This window comes from Zalophus californianus, chromosome 2 (assembly GCF_009762305.2).
Source record: "Zalophus californianus isolate mZalCal1 chromosome 2, mZalCal1.pri.v2, whole genome shotgun sequence".
Taxonomy (NCBI): domain Eukaryota; kingdom Metazoa; phylum Chordata; class Mammalia; order Carnivora; family Otariidae; genus Zalophus; species Zalophus californianus.
Window position 1 is genome coordinate 143,390,352 of NC_045596.1, and position 24,386 is coordinate 143,414,737.

Here is a 24,386-nt window from a genome sequence, read left to right on the forward strand (position 1 = left end):
ATGTTAACTAACTAGAATTTAAATAAAAATTTAAAAAATAATAATAATAAAGATACCATCCCATTGCCTCTGACTCCACTGTCTCTGCTAAGAAATCAGCTGTTGGTTTAAGTGTAGCTCCTTGGGAAGTGATTGTCTTTTTTTCTCTGGTTGCTTTTAAAATCTCTTAATTTCTGTTCTCATCAGTTTTACAACCATATGTCTAGGTATGCATTTCTTTTCATTTATCCTTGGAGTTTATAGGATTTCTTAAATTTGCAAATAGAGGTTATTTATCAGTTAGAAAGTTCTGAACCATTTTCTATTCAAATATCGCTGTTTTAGTTCTCTCCTACCTTCTAAGATTCCAATTACAAGTGTATCAAAACTACTCCCCACATCCTTATGTCTTTTAACCACTCCTCTATTTTTCATCCTTTTGCTCTGTGTTTTATTTTGCATATTTTCTTCAACCTATTTTGCTAATTCTGTCTTTGGTTATAACTAATCTGTTGTTAAATCTATCCACTGAGTTGTTCACTTTGGTTATTGTAATTTCCAGTTCTAGAATTTCCATTTGGTTCTTATTTATACTTTCCAGTTCTCTTGAATTCTTATCTTTTCTTGAAAATAGTAAACATAATTTTAAAGTCTGATTCTAATAACACCAATATATAAAACTTCTATGCATTTTTCTATTGCTCTTGTTTTTCTAGGTTTTGCTAATGTTTGGTCCTTCTTCCTCAAGTGTTTATTTTGATTGTCAGACACTGTTTTTGCAAAATTGTTAGTAAAAATAATTAGAGGACTAGGATGTTATATTCTTGTAGAGGGGATTTAAACTTGTTTCTGCCAGATACTTGTGGGACGAGTACTGTGGAGTCACCTTAATCTAATTTCAGGAAATGAGATGATTAGAAGCTGGGCCTCGATTCTCCCTGATCTGGCCCCATAATCTTCACTATCTTATTACCTCCCCAATGCCTCCAAGCAGATTGTTTTTTTTAATTTAAAGACTTAATTTTTTAGAGCAGTTTTAAGTTCACAACATAACTGAGAGGAAGGTATAGCGATTTCCCATAAGCCCTCTTACCCCCACACATGCATAGTTTCCCCCACTACGAACATCCCCCACCAGTGTGGTACATTTATTACAACTGAGAACCTACATTTACATATCATAATCACCCAGAGTCCATAGTTTATATTATGGTTCACTCTTGGCATTGTACATTTCATAGGTTTGGATAAATATACAAGGACATGTATCTACCATATCATACAGAGTATTTTTATGGCCTTAAATATCCTTAATGCTCTGCCCATTCATCCTCCCCTACCCTTCACTCTCCGACAACCAATAATCATTTTACTGTCTCTATAGTTTTGCCTTTTCTAGAATGTCATATAGTTGCAACCATGTAGTAAGAAGTAGCCTTTTAAGACTGGATTCTTTCACTTAGTAATACACATTTAAGATCCCTCCATGTCTTTTCATGGCTTGAGAGCCTGTTTCTTTTTAGCACTGAATAATATTCTAATGCGTGGATGTACCAGGGTCTATTTTTATCCATTTACCTACTGAAAGACATCTTAGTTGTTCCAAGAAGACCTTTTTATGTTTTAACTTACTTTTCCAATTTTCCTCAGCAGGAGGGTTAACCTAAATTACCTAGTCCACTACCCTGGCCCTGTATTTTATTTAACAAGCTGTTCCTTTACTGTACCTCCTCAAAGTCTAACCATATATTAACCCATGAATTTGTCTACTATTGCTTTAGTTTTATCCAACAAGATATGTTATTCTCTACTTTTTAAGTCCTTTAAATAGTTTTGACTATTTTACTTTAAAAATACTGAGAAAGAAATACTCAAAGTAAAACAAAACAACACTCAAGTAAAAGATGACACAGAGGGAAGACCAAGTGAAGATGCCCAAAGTCAGCCAAATATAAGCCAAGGAGAGAGGCCCTCAGAAGAAACCAACCCTACTGACACCTTGGTCTTGTATTTCTAGTTTCCAGGACTGTTTGAAACTAAATTTTCATTGTTAAGGAAAACAAAACAAAACAAAAAGGTAAAAGAAAAACAATCTATAATTCTATCACTTCTATTTTTAACTATACAAAGGCCCCGTAGAATAACTATGCTTGCTGTATCATGTTTTATAAAGAGCAAACTACATCTGGAATGGTGGGAATGGGAATAACTATGCTTGCTGTATCATGTTTTATAAAGAGCAAACTACATCTGGAATGGTGGGAATGGGAATAAACCTTTCAATATAAAATTATTAACATTCTGTATTAAAACCAGAAATTAAACAGACCTAGTACTTTTACAACGAATAAATGATAAAATTTCTCCAAGCAATTTTTGGTTAAATATTATATCCTTTCAAAATATGACTAAAAGTTGGCACTTGACTTTAGGACACTGATCAAAAGGAAATATTAAAAGTTTCAGTTGTTTCAACTGTTTTCTTTGCTGTATAATACAACTGATACACACGAGTGGACTATTAAATACTAAGTGACCCTCAAATCAGAATGTTCTCCTTTGACAGGAGAAATGAAAAAGTTTCGTAATAGTGCTTTAGAAAAATCAACTGGTCCAAAATTATTGCATTAATAAGAGTTTCCACCCTTTCTACAAAGCAATGTTTTTTGGACTGGAGCAAAAGGTAAATTACATTATGGAAAGGTCCACAACAAGGTCCTCTGTCTCCACCTTTCATTTGGTCTCTATAATCAGAAATTGTCAGGTTACCGTAGCTTTCAACACTTTAAACCATAAATAAAGGCCTAATTCTTAGAAAACAGGCAAATGAATATTTTTAACACTCCTGGTTATATTAATAATAAGGCTCTCCTTCTGCATTGCATATAATCTACATAGAGAAGAATGTTGTCACCAGGTTCTTAACTTTTTTATGTGCTATAATTTTCCATAGGACTGGTCAATATAAATGTGAATTTGATATTATGCACCTTTGTAAATGTCCAAAAAAATTATATAAAAAAATACATGTATTTGTTTTTGCTCCTACTTTTTACATCATGTTCAGTATAATATATACATACTAACACATGTATCTTGATTTGTTTATCTGCAAATAAATTTATATGAAAAATAATGCATTCTCTATGGAAATTAATCAAATGATTGACCTTTTTTAGATATCCAATTTGTCCAAATCTTTAAAATGTGTAAATAAATACATTAAGCAAAATGAATACTAAGGGGATAAATAAAAAGAAATCACACCTAGATACATTATAATCAAACTGCAGAACATCAAGCAGAAAGATAAAACTTTAAAAGAGAAAAAGGTAGAACATCTAACAAAGGATGACAATTAGGCTCAAAACAGATTTCAAAAGAAATTAAGGCCAAAGTTCATGAAAATATCTTTGAAGTGTTTACATAAAATAGCCATCAACCTAGACTTAAAAGAACAAGAGATAAATAAAGACATATTCAGACAGTTAAAAACTAAGAGGATTTATTACCAGTAGAGTTTTACCCACTCGAACTTCTAAAGAACATACTGCAAGAAGGAAAATGACTCTAGAAAGCAAGTCTGAGTGAAAAGAAAGCAAGGAAATAAAATGGTAAAATGAAGGCAAAGCAAAACAATAATAATGTCTAGGGTTAAAAAAAGAGCATGTAGGATAGGAGGGAGGCAACTGGAATTGTGTACTAAGATCCTTGTATTATGGGGAATGGGTTTAAAATCAGGTTTAACTTTAGACTCTGCTAGTTATATATGGACAAGGGGATCACTAAAAGAATAAAAACAGTGTACAACTTCTACGTTACTCAAGAACATACCAGCTACCATAACAAATCACCCAGATTTCACTGGCTTAGCACAGTATTTCTCAAAACAGTCTAATGTTTGGTTGGCAAGTGGTTTTCCCCCACACAGAGATTCAAAGTCTCAGGTTCTTTCCATCCTATGACTCCACCAATCCTTGAGTATCATCATCTTCTGTATCCAGAAACCAGAGGTGAAAAAGCATATGGATGAGGTTCAGGCACTCTTAAAAGTCTTGGCCCCAAAACGGCACACATCACTTCTCTTCAAATTCCATTGGCTAGATCTCAATCACATGGTAATATTTAATAGCAAGGGAGGATGGGAAATGTAGTTAAGTAGTATACTCAAGAATAAGAAGAGGATATTAAGTTTAAGAGCTAGGCTGGGAGTCTTGTTATAGCTTCCAAACCAGAGGTATAGCATAGTGGAATAAGGAAACAAAATTTAACCAATTAAAAAAGGACAATAAAATAGAGAAGAGAAAGTCTAAAAAGTGAGACAAAATATAAGGTAAAATGGTGGTAACATCAAATATATCGCAATCATAATAAATGTAAATCTGCCAGTTAAACACTGGAGATTGTTATAATACATTTTATTTTTTTAAAAGATTTATTTATTTATTTGAGGGGGGGACAGAGGGAGAGAGAGAATCCCAAGCAGACCCCCTGCTAAGCACAGAGCCCCACACAGGGCTCAATCCCATGACCCTGAGATCATGACCCAAATGGAAATCAAAAGTCAGATGCCCAACCAACTGAGCCACCCAGGTGCCCCTGTTGTAATGCATTTTAAAATAGTAATAAAATCCAGCAATACCAGAGACATATCTAAAACATAAAGACATGAAAGACTGAAAACATGGAAAAATATACCAGGCAAATATTAACCTATATAAATGATGTTAAAATATATTAATATCATTTTTAAAATGAGCTTCAAACAAAACAAAAAAATTAAATAAAGAGAGCATCTACATAATGATAAAAATTTAACAGGAAGGTATAACAATTCTATCTATACACCTATTAAAATAGCCTCAAATATGTATAGAGCAAAATTTAATAAACACAGGAGAAATTAATAAACCTATCATGTAGGAGATCCCCAAAAATGTTCAATATAGTGAACACATGCACTGCACCAAATAATCAGAGCACATACTATTTTCACATACCCAGTTTCAAAAAATTTTGTAATTGCTAAGCCACAACAGAAGTGTCAGTGGATTTCCAAGAATAGGTATTATATAGACTACATTCCCAAATCACAAAGCAATTAAGTCAGAAATCAATAATACAAAAATAAATTTAAAATCTCCATATGTTGGGAAAATTTTCAAACATTTCTAATTAAGCCGTGAGTCAAAGACTGGTAAAGAAATTCACATGTCAAGCTTGACTTGTGAATGAATGAACCACAGCTCACAACAACATGGATGAATAAGAAGCACGACACTGAATGAAAAAAACAAATTGCTACAGCTTATATGTTACTACTTCTTCAAAACTACCTGTCTTTCTGTGGTAAACTACACAACTCCCTTTTTACAAGACAAGTGAATGTTAAACACAAACTGGAAGAGGAATGGGACAGTGAATGAACATATAAATAACCTCTCTGGTACTGCTAATGTTCTGACTCTTAAGTTGGGTGGTAGGTTCACCAGTCTACTTGTAAGCTTCATAACACACATACCTTACACAGTCTTTCATATGTGTCAAGCTTGACTGATACATTGGCATATAACCTGTGCCCAATTCAACTCTCTCTGTGTTCCTTTTACCATTTTTAAATTCCCTTTCATTGAAAAGAAAGCTCCACTGTTATTCACTAGTTTCCTCCTAATCACAGATTAGGAAAATACTTCAGATCCCAGAATAGATTGGAAAGAAAGAGATTTTGGACCCCAGAGTAATCTGTGGCACTAACTGAAGTAAGTAAATGGACAAGTTTCTAGAGCTGAAGGGGCCAGAACAACTATGAAGTTCCTGTCTAGAATCATCAGTCCTTTCAAAGCAAAATGATGACAATAACAGTAGTCTTCAGGGTGCCCTGGAGCAAGTCAGACACAATATTAGTTAAATAAATAAAAACACTAAAGGATTCCAAATACAAAGAAATTAAGATGATGAGCACTGTCACCACTTCCAATTTTCTTTGACTAAGTTTAAAGTACATGACCAATGTTTTTTAAACAAGCATTTTTTGGAAAGGATTGCATTTCCTGAAACGATGAAATCTGAAATTAAACTTGCTATTGGAAAAATAACACTGAATTTTAACTACACCCCCTCCATCCAACTGCCAGAGTTGGCTTTAACAATTAACAAATACCAGTGCTAACATACTCTACAGGGAATGTGTTGATGCAAAAACCAGGAAACAGTTTATCTCCACTGGGAGTATCTTGAAGAAGGAATTAGAGGAAGCTAGGCAGGGAGGAGTCAGAAAAAAAAAAAAAAACCAACAATATTTGCTAAACTAAAAACACATATGCACACATGGGAATTATTTTACTTTCAACAAGTTCCAAAAGTAGTAACAAAACCAGGGAGAGTTAAAAGAATAATTTAACACTGATGTTTTGGGAATGCTGAGAGGGACTAGGCATTTAGACCTCATGTTGCTAAATTTGTTCATCTAAAACCTGAAAGGCACTGTCGTGACAACAACTTTGCTATTTTTCATCATTCATCTCCTTAGGCAGCTTATTTCTCATTCAAGTTTATAATTCTGTATTCATAATACCATAATCATTTCCATGGTAACTTCCTGTGATGTCACAGAGAAAACACTCCTGGCTTTCCCTGCAGCTCTTCTTTCCCAGTCAGAATCATACATTGATTTTTCTTCTTTCCAATGTCAATAAAACACTAGACTATTAAAAGTTCTGGGAATAAGAACTGAAATCCCATCTATAATCACTACAGAGGCAAGTAGAGAAACCTAGTAGCACAGGATACTGGTTAAAACTACAAGCACCAGCATCCACCTACTTGGATTCATTCTAGGCTCCACTAGTTATGAAATAAGGGTCTTTGGGCACAGTATCTAATGTTCTCAAACTTCAGTTTACACATCTGTAAAACGGGAAAGTACCTCATTCAGTTGTTGTAAGAATTAAATGAGACAATGTAGACAAAACATTTAAGCATAAAACCAAGCAAATGTTAACCTCAAAAAGAAAAGATCTTGAGTTCCCCAGAACCATAACCTCAGGGTACAGAATGAAAGAAGAAGTTACTGTTGTAGTCATTCAGCAAATATTTACTGAGTGCCTATTTTGTGCCACACGGTGCTTGAGTGCTGAGATCATAAAGAACAGTGTTTGTACTATGGCCCTAACAAAAACTGTTTCTTTATCCTGCTTCTTCAGTTTAATGCTTACCTCCCTCTGCAGGAGGCTGGTTCCTTGTATAAGATCAACCTCGAAGCTCAGCCCTCTGTTTTCTTTCATGCCCACACATCTAGGCAAATAGAGTACCCATTTAACAACCTCAAACAGTGAGTCTCTGTGTAGATGAAAAATGGGAGTCCAGAGTGGGCAGTAAGTACTATTTCATTTTACCAACTCATCTGAAGGAGGGATGTGGTTCTTTTTAAAGGGTAATTTAAAAATGAATAAGTCTTCATCTTGCAGCCAGCTTATAATTATTACTTGGGTTTAAAGTATAGTGACAATTGTCTGAACCTCTGAAAATACAATGGTAGTAAATACCTACCTTCAAAAACCAAAGTATCAGTTAATTCCAGGCCTGTGTAAGTGCCTATTTCTAAAGAAATAACATAATAATTTTACCTAGCAACTTCATGACAAGCAGAGAAGCAGTTTATGACAAATGAGCTCCTTACATATATACCGTTGTCATCAGATATTTAATCTTGCACCTAAAGATTAATATATTTACCATTAGAAATGCTGACGTGATCTTCAACAAAAGGAACCTTGAAAGACACAATTAGGTGCTTTCTGAGCAGGAAAGAAAAAAAGAGTAAAGAAGGAAGACATAGCATTCTATATCTAGACAGTACTCTAAGTTCTCCTGAACACTATTTGGGCTAGACAGCTCTTAGAAAAAAAGGTCTATAAGTTTGGGGAAATACTGCGCAAGACTGACAATGCACATTAGCATATTAAGGACTCTAAGAAGTTCTGCAGTAAAGAAATCTCATTATATTTAACCAAGCATTTTCTAAAATGATTTAACCAAATACCCCACAGAACACACCTAAAGAAATGTTGTATTTAGTACTTTCCAGTTATGTCACATATTAACATAGTTGCTATATATATAAAGTGCATCAGAGAGTATTAACTCATACTCCCTGAGAAGTACCAGCAACCTGTGATTCTATGAAATCATACATTTAGAAGCACACTGCAGAAGAAAGAACACAGAGCTTGGTGCTAAACGGACAGGGTTTAAAGTCTAGTTGCACCACTAACTAGCTGTGTGATCTTGAACAGTTACTTTTTGCAGAACAGTTACTTTTTGCAAAACAGGAATTAAGACTGTTTTTATTCCAAATGTGAAGAAAGTGGCTGGCATAATCTTGGCATTCAGAGGGATTCAAAAGTTACCAATAATCTCTCTCTCTCCCTCATTCTAACTTCTCCTCCCTATTTAAACCCTGAGGAAAAAAGAAACTCAAGGGATAAGTAAAACTTCATGGTAGGCTATTAAATAAGAAGAAGTAAGGCAAAACAAATTCCACACAGAATATGATAAAATAGAGAATTAGTTTCCAATGACTGCAATACTATTCTCCATTTGCTTTTCTAAAGGTCCTGAATACTGTTGTTTCTTTTAATTTTGAGGTGTACAGCTTCTTTTAATCAAACTAATTCAATAAAACTTCTAGCACATTTCATAAAATTACTTTATTCCCTGTCAAAGGCTTTATCATCCTCAAAATCAGAACAGCATATTTTTATGTTAATATATTGTCTTTATCCTCCAACAACCCTCAAACCTAAAAATTTCCCGAAGTATACCAAGTTTAAGATTCTACAATGCTAGGAATTCTTAATCTCAGGAAACAAACTGAGGGTTACTGGAGTGGTTGGGGGTGGGAGGGATGGGGTGGCTGGGTGATAGACATTGGGGAGGGTATGTGCTATGGTGAGCGCTGTGAATTGTGCAAGACTGTTGAACCACAGATCTGTACTTCTGAAACAAATAATGCAATATATGTTAAGAAAAAAAAAAGAAGAAGATAGCAGGAGGGGAAGAATGAAGGGGAGTTAAGTCGGAGGGGGAGACGGACCACTAGAGACGATGGACTCTGAAAAACAAACTGAGGGGAGAGGGGTAGGGGGATAGGTTAGCCTGGTGATGGGTATTAAAGAGGGCACATTCTGCGTGGAGCACTGGGTGTTATGCACAAACAATGAATCATGGAACACTACATCAAAAACTAATGATGTAATGTATGGTGGTTAACATAACAATAAAAATTATTTAAAAAAAGATTCTACAATGCTAAAAACAATTAGAGTGTGAAGATGGGTATTTAATATATACCTAACTGACACAAATAAGACTGAATCTTGCCTACTTATCACAGATAGCAACTTCTCCCCTCTGAAGAGTCCAGGCTCATATTTACCTTGTTTCTGGAATTTGAAGTAATTTTTAATATTAATAAGTCGATGTGCTAATTAAAAGATTTTATAAGAAGGCTGAATTTCCATCCTCTATCTCAATCAGTCATTAGTGAATGAAGGAAAGATAGGAATCGTGTATTAAAATGGAAATTTACTAGCAACGTGGATTACTGCATATGCTGACAGAGTAACAAGGCAGTCAAGAGAAATCGCTTCATTAAATACGTTCTTTATGTTCCAGTAAATCCAGTGTTTTAAAATTTTGACATTTGTTTTGAAACCAGATTCAAATTTAGTACATAGTATTTCTTTGTTGGCAAGAGCTGCGAGAGAAAGCTAATGCCAGTAAGTCTAGCTATTTTACACACACTTTTTGTGTGTTAGGGTATCAGAGGACCTATGAATCAGGTCAAAATTAACACCACATGTATGGCTTTGGTGAAACAGAAATGATTTGTCAGATTTCTTGATGAAAACTAATTTTTATTTTGTAATACCACTGATAAGACAATAAGAAGCATGGCAAAGTCTCCCATGCATTATCTCTTTTATATTACTAATTATGATTTTGTAAAAATAAGATCAAATCACCTAAAAATGCAGGCCAACCTCCAGGCATGTTAAATATAATGCCCTAAACTGAGGGGCATAGTGCAGCATTGAGCATTGGGTTATTTTTAAGCCATGTGATCTTATTAAAGTGTTGACAAATACCTGTCAGAATAATCTTCCAGCATATTTTTTTACTTGGCAGTAACTCTGAGAGGAGTCCTTAACCAGACATAATGATCTCCGTAACTGGACTAATAAATTTCTATCTTTCCCTTTCTTGAAATTTGCCTACATACCGTATTGACACCGAGTGAAATTTTTCTGACCAAGGAAAGAGAACACCAAGGATATTTAAAATATTTCTTAACAACACACATGTGCGCGCGCGCGCACACACACACACACACACACACACACACACAAAAACACACACACGCGCGCGCGTGCAACTCATATCCTGACTTAAGAAAACAAGCAAACCATGCCCAAAGATGTTCTCAGATCCCCTCTGGCAAAACCGCCTCATTCCAGCTCATTAGGGACATTTACATTTTAACAAGCTAGAATTTGGGGCCTTTTATAATTGGTTCTTCCCCTATCCACCAACACAAGTACAATACATTTTTAAATTAATTTCTTTATTTTTTTTTAAGTTCATTTATTTAAGTAATCTCTACACCCAACCTGGGGCTGGAACTCATGACCCCAGAATCAAGAGTCTCATGTTCCTCTGACTGAGCCAGCCAGGTGCCCCTTAATTAATGTCTTTAAATGGAATAAACAGCAATGGAATTCTGGAATGCAGCAAACACAGCAACCTAAAAAGCTTACATAGCACCTACAGTCTATCAGATGAGTAATTTCAAGCTACTAAGGACATTGGTTCTAAAGAGCACTCTTGAATATATCAGAACTCTTCAAGAGAACATGCCATTTGCAAAGCTCCACAAAGTTGCTATAAAGCGAAATTATACAGGTATCCCCTACATTCTGAAAGTTCACTTTACACCACTTCGCTTTTACAAAGGACCTACGTTACCACCTGTTTTTGCTAACCAAAAGAAATCCGAGGAAGATTCACTTTTACAAAATGGTAACTGCTTCTTTACTATAAGCCAGTTGGACTTAAGAAAGGTTTCACAGGAACTCCCTACCTTTGGACAGCAGGGGAAACCTGTACCTGCTCCAGGGAACTTGAAAGAAATTCCAAAAAGATTTTTGCTCTTATGAAAAAAAGGCAGAAAGCGAAAACAGAATTCATCATTTTACAACCAGTAGTTATGGAGGCAGCATGTGCCTCGTGCAGCCAGAGGGGTTGTCCCCAAGCTCCTTCCCCTGGAACTACATTTAGCATCTCAGCACCAAGCTCTATAGCTTTGAACATGTCTGTGAGCATCTGTGCTTTATCTCAATTTATTCTGTGCATCCGTTAACAAGATGTGTCCTCAGGTATCAGAAAAGCCTGAGAGAGGTTATTTCTGGGGCCTCGGAATGCTCAAAAACTTTCCCCGGTAAATTAATAGTATTTGCTTCTTCACTTTGCGCCATTTTGGCCTACAAACAGTTTCATAGGAACACTCTACTTTTGGACAATGAAGGAAACCTGTACTGAGAATCTCAGGCTCAAGCTCTTGGGATACCCTGGGAATATCAACAGTCCAATCTTTATAGGGTATGCTGCAGAAGACGCACCAAGCCACAGAAAATATAAGAAAATGACATTTAGTACTGTTGTCATCTTACCAATGGGAAATGAATAAACAAGTTAGGGACAAAGTAAATGGAGCAGTAATCTAAAAAGAAATGAGATCTGCTAACTTCTGGATATTATGCCATCTGCTAAACCAAAATTCTTACATTTTTAAAATAACTCACCACAATATACTAAAGTCGTTTAGGATTAGACTCTAGCCTCTGAATCAACTACCCCAGAAAGAACTTTTAAAAAAGCTCAGAGCTCTGTCCATATATGTGGTCAACTCCACAGTGGTCTTTTGCACTCTTGAAGCTCAGCCCTCCAGCTTCTGGCTGCTGTGAGCTCAGCTGGGAAGATAAACCCAACGGTAGACTGTGGGGGCTAGGCCAGGTCCAGCAGCTCTACCTCTGTGGAGGACACTTGTTTAGAAAGCTCCCTTAACTGCTTGTCTACTGTGTCAAAAACCACCAAGATGCGACAGAGGACAACAGGAGATGGGGTTGTTTATACAGGTGCCACTTTCCAAAGGGCACTCACAGGAGCAACCCTCCCTGCAGGGCTAGACTCAGATCACAGGCCTAATGACAACACCATGGGGTGTCAGTGGGGGTGAGCAGATTCTGCACAAAGAGAGGAGCAGGGTCTGGGCAGGATCCCAAATAAAACCGGGTAAGGATAGCCTCTAGTCTGCTTTGCCAGGTTTTCCTGTCTGCCAGTATACAACAGATAAAAAGAAACATAATAAAATAAAATAATTTTATTTAAACACGTAAAGATTTAGCTCTGCCTTACTTATTTAAGGCCTCCAGTTTTGTTTTGTTTTCCTAAAAGGAAACTACATTCCTTCACTAACCCTCCATCCATATCCCTGCTGTCTGTCCCAAAGTATTAGCAGTTTCTGCCCAGAGTTTAAATGACCTTTGCCCTTCCACCCACTTTATCTTCTATAGGAATTCCATTCATCCTTTTGTTACCCACTGAAACCTATTGTGCTCTCATTTTTTCCTTCTCACTTTTACTTATATTCCTACAGAAATTCTTAATAAAAGAAATAGTTAATCACTAGGTAGGTGAAAGAAAAAGATGAAAAATAAATTTTAATGCCATAAAGCTATACTTCTTTTTAGTAAGACACCAAAGTTTCTAAAATATATATATATGTATATATATATGGGTACACACACATCTATTTTGTTATTAAAAAAAAAAAACTTGAACTGCTATCAAGCCAAATGTTTCTTTCCTAATGATTTAGTAAATACCTTTTTTTTTTTTTTTTTTTTTTTTTTAAGGGTAGCACTAGAATTTATTGAACTGTGCCTTAGTACAGGCACTGGGGCTTGCCCATGGTGCTCTTGATGTATAAAGCCCAGACGTTCTGCCAATTCTTCCTGAGCAAGGACACCAGGAAATTGACGGCTAAGTGGATGTTGTACACAAGCTCATCATCTGTCATCTTCACATGGCCAACAGCCACTGCCAGACACAGCACCTTCTTCATCTGGAATTTGATGGTGGACTTCACTTCATCCACTTTGGCCACCATGTTTTCATTATGGGAAAGCAAGGAAGGGAACTTGCCAGTCGTATTCAGGCCTGGGCCCAGGATTCGTGGGATCTGCTTGATCAGAGATTCTGAAGCCAGAAAGGCATCATACTTCTTGGCCAACTTCTTGACTAATTTCTTATTCTTGTTGAGTTTCTTCAGCGCCTCAATATCCATGTGGGGAATATCCACTGCCTTGGCCTCATCACAGTGCTACTGATCCCCCAAAAGACATATGGAGAACTTGGGGCGGGGAGTGGACTTAAGCCTGCGGTGTCCGAGAAGCGTTTGTCCTTCCTAGGGTCATTGTTCTTCAGACTATCTGCAGCTCCACCGTCTCCAAAAACTTCCGGCTCTTGCGCTGGTTCCCGTGCAGGACTTCCCGCACCGCCTCATACAGGGTGTCGCGGGAGATTTTGCTGCTCATGGTTCTTCGCGCTGCCTTTTTTTTTTTTTTTAAGATTTTCTTTATTTGTCAGAGAGAGACTGCATGTGCACAAGCAGGAGGAGCTGCAGGCAGAGGGAGAGAGAGAAGCAGACTCCCCGCGTGATGTGGGGCTTGATCCCAGGACCTGAGCCAAAGGCAGATGCTTAACGACTGAGCCACCCAGGAGCCCCAGTAAATAACTATTTTCATTCCTATTAAATCAAATACACATAACCTAGGAGACCAGTAAATGACTACTGGCCATCTGAGTTATACCAATTTCACCCTGTCCTAGCACCCCAAGGACAAAAGGAGATGATACAGGGTTTTGAATCAAGCATCATACATCTACCCTGAAGCTGTATCAGGCTTATCTACCTCCTTCATTCAGGTCCCGCTCCTAGTAAGTTGCCCAACATTCATTCCAAGTCATTTGTAACCCAAGGGCCAAAGCCAAGAAGTAGGCTGAGAGCCTCAACCATGCATAAATACCCAGACATAAATAAAAACATGAAACTTTTTCTCAAAACTTGAGTTTCTGTGGTTGAAAAATAAGGGATTGAAAAAAAACAGAAATGAGGAAAAAGATGAAAAACACACCAAACAAAATAAAGAGGCAGTTTGTTATAGGAGAGGAGAGTGGTCATTGTCAATTCTTCCTTCAGTTCTCAAATAAGAATCTACTTCATCCAGAAGCTTTCCCTGATGCCAAGTCAGTGTGAGATGTTTTCACCCTGAATTCTCCTACTGAATTCATTCCCCTACCTACAGCATTTATCACCTACATTGAACCTGTATAGTTACTTGTCTGCCTGTCCCAATGGAATTTAAGCTGAGGACAGCTTAAATTATACTAAAGTATACTTAAATTATACATTATACTTAATGGTATAAGATTAATTTATATTTTACATATATTATACATATATACATATATACACCATATACATGTGGTATAAGATTAATTTATATTTTATATTATATTAATTACTTAATATCTACCTTGTAACTGTAGTATTCTTAATATCAAGCTTGGCCTATCATGACAGTCAGTAAACATTACTACAAAAATTTAATAATATGAGTTTGAATCCTGGTTCTACCACTAACTCACACTGTAACATAAGATACTCAAGTTTTCTTATCTGCAAAATGGACATAATAGATAATACTGTACTGTAGCAGTTAATGCTAACACGATTCATAGCTCTCAACAGACATTAAATGTTTACCTTTCTTCATGCCTTATCATTGTCCTCAGATCTCTGCATTCTTGATCAGTCCCTTCCTGCCTTCCTCCCTCACTAATATTTTCCCTTGCATTGTCATCTTGTAGGAGTCTTTTGCCAGCGTATCCTTTACTTCCCTCTTGCCTTCCCCTTCTGCTCCTCTTTGCCTTGCTGTTTATTTCCATCTCCAAACCACAAAGGATCATTTGTATTTGAAAACTGTAAACTTTACCTTCTAATTCACACCAAGACAAAACATTTTATGTGACTACTTGGCTCATACTCTAGATATTTTTTTTAAGATTTTATTTATTTGAAAGAGAATGGAAGAGAGAGAGCATATGAGAGGGGGGAGGGTCAGAGGGTAAAGCAGACCCCCCCCCCCCCCCCGCAGCAGGGAGCCCGATGCGGGACTTGATCCCGGGACTCCAGGATCATGACCTGAGCCAAAGGCAGTTGCTTAACCAACTGAGCCACCCAGGCGCCCTAGATATGTTTTAACATGATTATTTATAGCATGATGCAAAAATTGAAGCAAATGTTAATTTCACAAATTATAATGAAACAATATGCTTTAGTTTATTATTTCCAAAAGAGGTCTAAGCCTGATGGAGTGTTTAAAATAATAACTTTAAAAATGCCACTGAAATAAAATTGCATTTACCTAGTTTATAAAAACTCTTTTCATAATAGCATGCACAACTTTGCATAATTATTTTTTTGGTGATGCCACTTCAAAGTTATGTGCTCAAGAAAAAAACCCACTTTTGTTAAAAAAGAATTATTTATTTTCACAGGACAATGTAAGTAAGAACAAAAGACAAAACACTTATACCTTTAAATTGAAAGTCCCATAAAAAGTCTCTAATCGGAGCATCTGGGTGGCTCAGTCATTAAGCGTCTGCCTTTGGCTCAGGTTATGGTCCCAGGGTCCTGGGATCACGCCCCACATCGGGCTCCCTGCTAGGCAGGAAGCCTGCTTCTCCCTCTCTCACTCCCCCTGCTTGTGTTCCCTCTCTCACTGTGTCTCTCTCTGTCAAATAAATAAATAAAATCTTTAAAAAAAAGTCTCTAATCTAATGTCCATTAGTGAACAAAGCTTGGTATTTTGACCCCCTCTTTAAGGAACTAAATCCAAGATCACCATGCTGCAACCATTCACTGGAAAACTCAGAATAAGCAAGTTATCTCATTAGCACGGTCTACTGTGAATGAGGAGTTAGGTCAAACTGTTCTTAGTGAGTTCCTTCAATTTGAAAGAAGGCCTTGTGCACTTAGTACAGTATTTTTCATAAAGGGGGAAAGCTCCACAATTAAAGCCTAGATAACAAATGTATGTGTGTTGGTGGATGAAAGCATTCGTAAGTTTTATGTCCATGTGTATCAGGGAATTGTCAGATGTCAATGAAGCTGGCACAAAATTGTGCTGCTGCCATTCCAAGTTGCCATCTAGATGGACACCACTCCTGAGTCCACTCTCAGAGAGAGGGCTTCTCAAAGTGATATTAACTTATGATCTGTTTTATACCCTAACACCATGTACATCTTGTACATATTATATAAGTATTTAATTTTTGGAGGCCCTAATGTAAATACTATTGTGTTTTTAATTTTGAATTCCACTTGTACATTGCTGGTATATAGGAAAGCAATTGATTTTTGTATATTAAGCTTATAGCCTACATCCTTGCTACAATTGCTTATTAGTTCTAGGAGTTCTTTATCAATTCTTTGGGATTTTCTAAATAGACAATCATGTCATCTAGTGAACAAAGACATTTTCATTACTTCCTTCCCAATCTGTATACATTCTACTTCCTTTTCTTGTCTTATTGCATTAGCTAGGATTTCCAGTATAATGTTGAAAAGGAGCTGTGAGAGGAGATATCCTTGCCTTGTACCTGATCTTACTGGGAAAGCCTCCAGTTTCTCACCATTAAGTATAATGTTAGCCATAGGGTTTTTGTAGATGTTAACAAGTTGAGGAAGTTCCTAGTTTAATGAGAGTTTTATACTGAACGGGCCTTGGATTTTGTCAAATGTTCTTTCTGCATATACTGATAGTCATGTATACTTTTTTCCTTAAGCTTGTTGATGTGATGGATTACATTAACTCATTTTTGAATGTTGAACCAGACAGACTTGCATACCTAGGAAAAAATCCCACTTGGTCATGGCGTATAATTCTTTTTATACATTGTTGGATTCAATTTGCTAATATTTTGTTGAGGATGTTTGCATCTATGTTCATTAGAGATATTAGTCTATAGTTTTCTTCTCTTATAATGTCTTTTTTTTAAAAAGATTTTATTTATTTATTTATTTGAGAGAGAGAATGAGAGAGAGAGAGAGAGAGCACATGAGAGGAGGGAGGGTCAGAGGGAGAAGCAGACTCCCTGCTGAGCAGGGAGCCTAATGCGGGACTTGATCCTGGAACTCCAGGATCATGACCTGAGCCGAAGGCAGTCGCTTAACCAATTGAGCCACCCAGGCGCCCTCTTATAATGTCTTTATCTGATTTTGGTATTAGGGTAATCCTGGCCTCCTAGAATGAGTTAGAAAGGATCTCCTCTATTTCTCTTCTTAAAGAGAACGTGGAGAATTGATATAATTTTTCCTAAATGGTTGGTAGAATTTATCAGAGAACCCACTTGAGCCTGGTGCTTTCTGTTTTGGAAGGTTATTAATTATTGATTCAATTTCTTTAATAGATTTAGCCTTATTTAGATTTCCTAATTACATTTGTCTATTATGAAAATTGCATTTTATTTCTCTCAGAAACATAAAATTCACAGATTTATTATCTATCAATATGTGACATACTTGTTTTCTAAAAGTCAAGTAATGTAGTATATGTCGTATTTATTAGCTATATGTCTAATTCATTATTTCTAAGGCAGGCAAATAATAGAGAATCTTTAAAAGTCCATATTCTATAAAAGGTTCAGGAAAATTTAAAATTATAATGTTTAAAATTAAGACATTTAACCATTTAAAAAATTATTTCAGCATTTATCTTCATGATTCCTGAATTTAAAAATACCCAGGTATTTCTCATTGTTTCCTACCAGTATTTGAAATATTTTATTTTTTAGGTAAAGTTTCCTGTGACTGCCCTTACATAGTCTGCTGTTATTGTGAGTGTAAATAAGATCTATGCAATGACGACTATGAAGTATAAAAATGTCTGTTCAGAAACAAGAAATGCTTTCTCCTCATGTTTTTATCAAAAACTCATGTTAGGGGCGCCTGGGTGGTTCAGCCGGTTGGGTATCCAACTCTTGGTTTAGGCTCCGGTCATGGTCTTGGGGTCGTGAGATCTAAGCTCCAGTCGTGGTCTTGGGGTTGTGAGATCCAGCCCCAGACTGGGCTCTGCATTCAGCAGAGAATCTGCTTCTCTCCCTCTCCCTCTGCCCCTCCCCCGGCTCACACACACACTCTCTCTCAAACGGATAAATCTTTAAAAAAGGGGGGGGGGTGCCTGGGTGGCTCAGTCATTAAGCATCTGCCTTCGGCTCAGGTCATGGTCCCAGGGTCCTGGAATCAAGCCCCGCACTGGGCTCCCTGCTCAGTGGGAAGCCTGCTTCTCCCTCTCCCGCTCCCTCTGCCTGTGTTTCCTCTCTCCCTGTGTCTCTTTTTTAAAATCTAAAAAAAAAAAAAAAAAAACCCAAATTACACTCTAATATTTAGAAATAGCTCATGAGGGAAATTCATTTGAAAATTATATCTACATGGGCAAAACAGTGTAACTGCCTACTTATTCCAAGCAAAAATTCTATTCTCTAGATAAACACACACACACACGCATAAACTATATATAACAATTAATTCCTTAGGTGTATTTAACTATTTAAAGGAGTTAACAGTAAACTAAGTCAAGTTAGGAATAAAGTTTAAAAAATATTAGAATAAAAAGTAAATAAAAACCATGCTGGCACACTGCCACCATGAAAAGAAGCTAGACTAGCCTGAGAAACTATGCAAAGAGAGAAAGGCCAAAGCAGCATCTGCTGAGGGTGCAGCCATCTTGGATGTTCCAGCCCCAGTCAGGTAACCCCAGCAGATAGCACAAGGAACTGAACAACTGCACGGTTAAGCCTAACCAATCTAAGAATTATAATAATAAATTGTTGTTTTAAGACATCAGATTTGGGCGCCTGGGTGGCTCAGTTGGTTAAGCGACTGCCTTCGGCTCAGGTCATGATCCTGGAGTCCCAGGATCGAGTCCCGTATCCGGCTCCCTGCTCAGCAGGGAGTCTGCTTCTCCCTCTGACCCTACCCCCTCTCATGTGCTCTCTCTCTCATTCTCTTTCAAATAAATAAATATATCTTTATAAAAAAAAAGACATCAGATTTAGTGACGATTTGTTATACAGCAATAAACAGCAACACAGAAACATAGGAAAATATCTTCATAACTTGATTTAATAAAGATTTCTTAAATATGTAGTCAAATTTATTAATGGGAATTATTCTTCCAACCCTTTTGTATTATCCATTAATTGCTAACTCAATAATTATTTCTAGAAAGCTGGCTAATAGTTTTCAGTATTTTCCTGCTATTTACATTTCTGGTAAACGAAATTCATTTGGTGTTTCATTTTTCAATGTTACATGTTATGATAAAGTAAAGTACCATTTAGTACCGTGTAGAGTAGACTTCCAATGGTTTTCAATAAAAAAGCCTACTTTAGAATTTAAAATCTGCCTGTATTGTTTCTTACAGCAGTCAGGCAAGGCTTGGTTAACCACTATGAGTAGGGCAGGCTGGACAGGACCAAGGCAAGTAAAGGCAGTTGTAGGAAGAACAGAACAACCTGGGAGAAAGTCTAGAAGCCAGCAGGCAAAACACCAAAGCCAACAGCTGGGCAACAGAGAAATGATCCAACAAAGCTGTTGCCATTAAGAATATTTTGTCTTTTGAAGATTTATTTATTTATTTGAGAGAGAGTGCACACATGCAAGTGGGGGAGGGTAAGAGGGAGAGAATCCTCAAGCAGACTCCACGCTGAGCTTAGAGCGGGACACAGGGCTCAACCCCAGGACCCCGAAATCATGACCTCAGCCGAAATCAAAGGCCAGCCGCTTAACCAACTGAGCCACCCAGGCACTCCATCAGGAATGTTTATTACCAGGTGGTGAATCAGAGAAACAGGAAATCAGGGTAGGCGGCTAACAAAATCAGACAAATTCAGTCAGCAAAAAGGCCCAGGATATTTGTCCAGAGCTCAGTGGTAGTTGAAAGGGGAAGAAGTACTAGCGACAAGAAGGCAAAGCCCAAACCTGGAGGGCTTACTAAACCAGGGGTTGGGGACAAAGGATAAAGCCACAAGATCACAGTGAGATGAACATTAGGTGCAACTTGATGGTGAGGAATAAAACACCAGCCTGGTCATGGGGACAGGGTATAGGGAGTTACTATTTCATGTGTAGAGTTTCAGCTGGGGAAGAGGAGAAGCTATGTAGACAGATATACAACAGTATAAATGTACTTAATGCCATAAAACTGTATACTTTAAAAGTCAATTTTGTGTTATACATATTTTACTACAATAAAAAGAAAATTTTCAAAAATGTGGGAAAAATGTTTTCTAGCATCACTGATCAAAAATATTCGGTCTCCCTAAAAAACTTTTTAGGGAAAAAAATTTCCCTAAAAAACTTCCTATGATCCTCTAAATCACCACTGTACAAAGAATAGTCTACAGATTGAACTTCCAACAAGAAATTACAGCTAACTCTTGAACATGGGAAATAAGGTAGTGACCCCCGTGCAGGTGAAAATCTGCATTATCCTTTTGACTCCCCAGAAACTTAACTATTTATAGCCTACTCTTGACCAGATTCCTTACCAATAATGTAAATGGTCAACTAACACATATTTTGTATGTTATACATATTATATGCTGTATTTTTACAATAAGTAAGCTAGAGAAAAAAATGCTAATAAGAAAATCATAAGGAAGAGAAAATACATTTACAGTGCTGTACTGTATTTATTTTTTAAAAATTCACATATAAGTGGACCTGCACAGTTCAAACCCATGTTGCTTAAAGGTCAAATGTAATTCAAATGTGAATGCATTTATTCATAGCAAGAATAAGCAGGAGACAGGGTTTGCATGAGAATCAAGTTTAATACAGCCATGTTTAACTGTGTAAATACACAAACATACATATATACATATACACACACATTTAGGGGGCATATACTTTATTATCTAAAATATTTAAGTAATATATTTGACCCTCCCCCCATAAAAGTCTCTGGCCTGAACTGAAACTCCTTTTACCCATTTCCTTGGAGCTGGGACCAGGAGCCTGGGTATGGGGGATTAGCCACTCAACACAGAGAGGAAAGGCTGCAGAGCAAGGACCAAAAGGGAACACCACCGCCCATGACATAAAATGCAGATAAAGTCAGTCATTTATTGTTAATTTAAGAATCAGAGCCACATTCACTGCCTAGTTATAGCTGGCTGAAGCTAACACTGAAATGAATTTGTAGGTCTGCAAAGTAGGTAGTGTTGTGCCTAAAAACTATATGAATTAATTTCTGGAAGGAAGCTTCTATGAATAAAAAATGTTAAGTAAAGGTCATCTAGAAGTAAAATATTGCTTCAGGTAATTAGGCGTTCTTGCAAGGTACTTTAAAAACACTGTAATTTATATTATTTGGAAGTTGGACTTTTGACAGATCCACCCTCTAAAATATAGCCACTGAACACAGAAGCATGATTACCCCATCCAAATACAACTTATCACAAAGCCTCTATACTCAAACTCCTTAATAACCCTTCCTTACGTAACAGAGACTTCACAGTACCCTAGTTGTCTGATTTCTCAGCTCAGAAAAAATTAGAAGGAATAGCTGACAGATGCAAGCCTAACAACATGGAAGAGGTGATAACTGACAGCCTGACCTCTACAAAAGACAAAGAAACAGACTCTGGACTGTGTTGAGTCACAGTTCAACAAGAAGTGTAACAGTAATCCTAAACCCTCAGGGAAGGGTTAATCTAAACTGTGTAGCCTTTGTTCAGCCGATGTAGGGAGCCCTTGACGTATGGAAGGAAGGATTTAATAAAAATTACAAGAAAAGAAAAGGAGTTCTGGTATCTCACATAATAAACCTCAGTTAGATTAAATACTCATCCCTGAGAACACCTTATTTCCTAACCAATGTCAAATAAAGGAGCCACTGCCTTATTTTCAAGTTTTTCTTCCTAAAAGAAACTATTTCAATGTTACCAAAGATTGTCTGCTAAAAAAAACTAATGTACTCTCCTCCGAAATCCCTTACCAAATATTTGAAGGATGTGTATGAGGGGCAGCTTGTGTTTGTTCTTCTTTGTCTTCTGTTTTCTGTTTCCTTTAGGCCTATTTGCAGGCAAAGGGCCAGGAAACCGTTGCTGTGATTACTCAAAAGAGCCCAACTCAAGAACACTGCTCATGAATTCTTGATGGTGGAACCAGGGGTCTACAAACTTTTAAGGTGAGACTATTTCTTCATTTGTACCCCTCTACCATTTTTCCTTATCAAGCAATCATCAGAATCAATTGTTTACTTGTCATTCTGTGTAAAATCATTTTATTCACTTATATGTTATGCTTCTTATTCCCAGATTTGTACTTTGTCTTGGCTGACTAAAATGATCCTTGAATAGACAGTTTGTTATTAACAATCAACACCCATGCAATCAATTCAAGTTAGCCTGTGTAATCTAACTTAGGGGAAAGACAGAAGGGAGGAAAGAAGAAAAGAGAAAGGAGAAACTTTTGGTTTATGCTTCATAGAAATACTAAAATTACTTCAAATCAGCCAAAGTGAATCATCTGTCTACCAGCATGCCTCCTATTGCATAGGGCCTATTTATAACTAACAGAAAAGTACCTTAAGCAGGAAATAGTTTTGTGTTATAAACTGCATAATTTTATTGTTTTAATAATGAAATTAAGACTGACATAATTTGCTTTCTTTCCTATGAACTTCTTATAATTATAACTGGAAGAGAAACATCAAGTGGTGTCCACAGCTAGCTGACTATTCACATGAAGACTGATGAAGAATATATTTCATTTTAAATACATGTCATTTCACAAGTTCTATGATTAAATATTTACACTAGCTTTCCTCAGTCAAAAATAAATGAACCGAATGAACTTCTGTTTGATCCTCTCTTCCACAGGATAAATTTCCCTTTCTCTAGTACTTTTAGAGAGCGTATTTTGGCAAGGGTGTGTTGAGGAGTGGGGCAGATGTTGGGATGGGGAACACTTGCTTTGTTCCAAGAGCAGCCATATTCTGGCCTTTGGCAATTTTAGCAATCCGCAGTCCTGCCCACCTTCCGGAAGCCTGGGCACCTGGGCACCCAGCTCCAGGGGGATTAGCTTTCACTACACTGGACTCCTCAATCAAACAACTGACCCACAACGCCCTAGAGTTCACCATCTTGCAACACAAAGCTTGAATATACGAACAACCTCCTATTATTTATTGGTAAGTAATGCACAGAGAAACTTGAAATTACATGAAAATGAAATCTGGAGTGAGAATCTACAAATCCATACATTTTATGAGGTTAGTATTTTAATTTTCAAGAACAAAGTCATTGCAGAGGTTTTGATTATTGTTAAAATTAATGGGACTGAAGGTCAGTCACAGGTAAAATTTGTCTTAAAGGCAGAAGTTTGGCAAATAATTCTGGTTCAGTTAAAAGTACTTTGAACATCACGTGTCAAAATAGTTTGAACACAACTTAAATTTAATACCAAAAGGTCTCAAGTAGTTAATCAGAAATGAGAGGCACACACTACATTTTATACTGTTTTCAGTTTGCTGACACAACATCATTCTGTGCTCTCTAGTGAGCAAGAGTAATCCTCAATGGCATTAAGATGAGAGGCTGAGCATGAAACCACAGGCAAGTCAAGTAATGATTTTATTCTTTTTGTCATTTCTCTTTCAAGTGGAAGATTCCTAACACTCTCTGCTTCTGACAATGTTTATAAACAGAACTCTGAGAAGCATCTGAAATGCAAAAATACCAGGTCTTTCCTACAAAGTGTGATAGACAGTCAGCCAGCTGAGTCTCCATCCTGCAGACACAGATTTGGAAGCACTTTTAAGAACTAGTTTCCACAAAAATAAAACTCAAAAATTGACCAAATTGCTACTTTGATCTCCATCAAAGAAAAACAATATATAACTTAAGATTTACCATAATCAGCTATACTAACAACTCTGTTCTGGGAAAATTTAGAAAACATGAACACTGGAAGAACAGGGTTCAATCGGATACATGCATTAGGCTAAAACCTTTGCCATGGTAGCATGTCATTTTAACAGATACTCTACTCCTTGTAACATACCTTATAATCTACAATTAAAGGCAGTCTCTTTTATGGCTTATAATAAAAGAATGTAGCTGTCAGATTCAAGATGACACAACACTTCATCTCTTACTCCCTAAAATTTCCCATGAATTTTAAAATTCTTCTTTCACTTAATATCTACAGTTCT

At 36.8% G+C, this 24,386-nt stretch overlaps 1 protein-coding gene, 1 long non-coding RNA gene and 1 pseudogene across 4 annotated transcripts in view; 1 reads left to right on the plus strand and 2 right to left on the minus strand.

Annotated features, from left to right (window-relative positions):
• SH3RF1 (SH3 domain containing ring finger 1) overlaps nucleotides 1-24,386 on the minus strand; it is a 179,540-nt gene that overhangs the window by 110,311 nt on the left and 44,843 nt on the right. The window lies entirely within an intron of this gene.
• On the plus strand, nucleotides 7,222-23,278 carry LOC113924691. The gene is made up of 3 exons (XR_003520767.1): nucleotides 7,222-7,352; nucleotides 22,242-22,358; nucleotides 22,876-23,278. It is a non-coding gene; the product is annotated as an uncharacterized LOC113924691 (long non-coding RNA).
• On the minus strand, nucleotides 12,983-13,634 carry LOC113924690 (annotated as a pseudogene).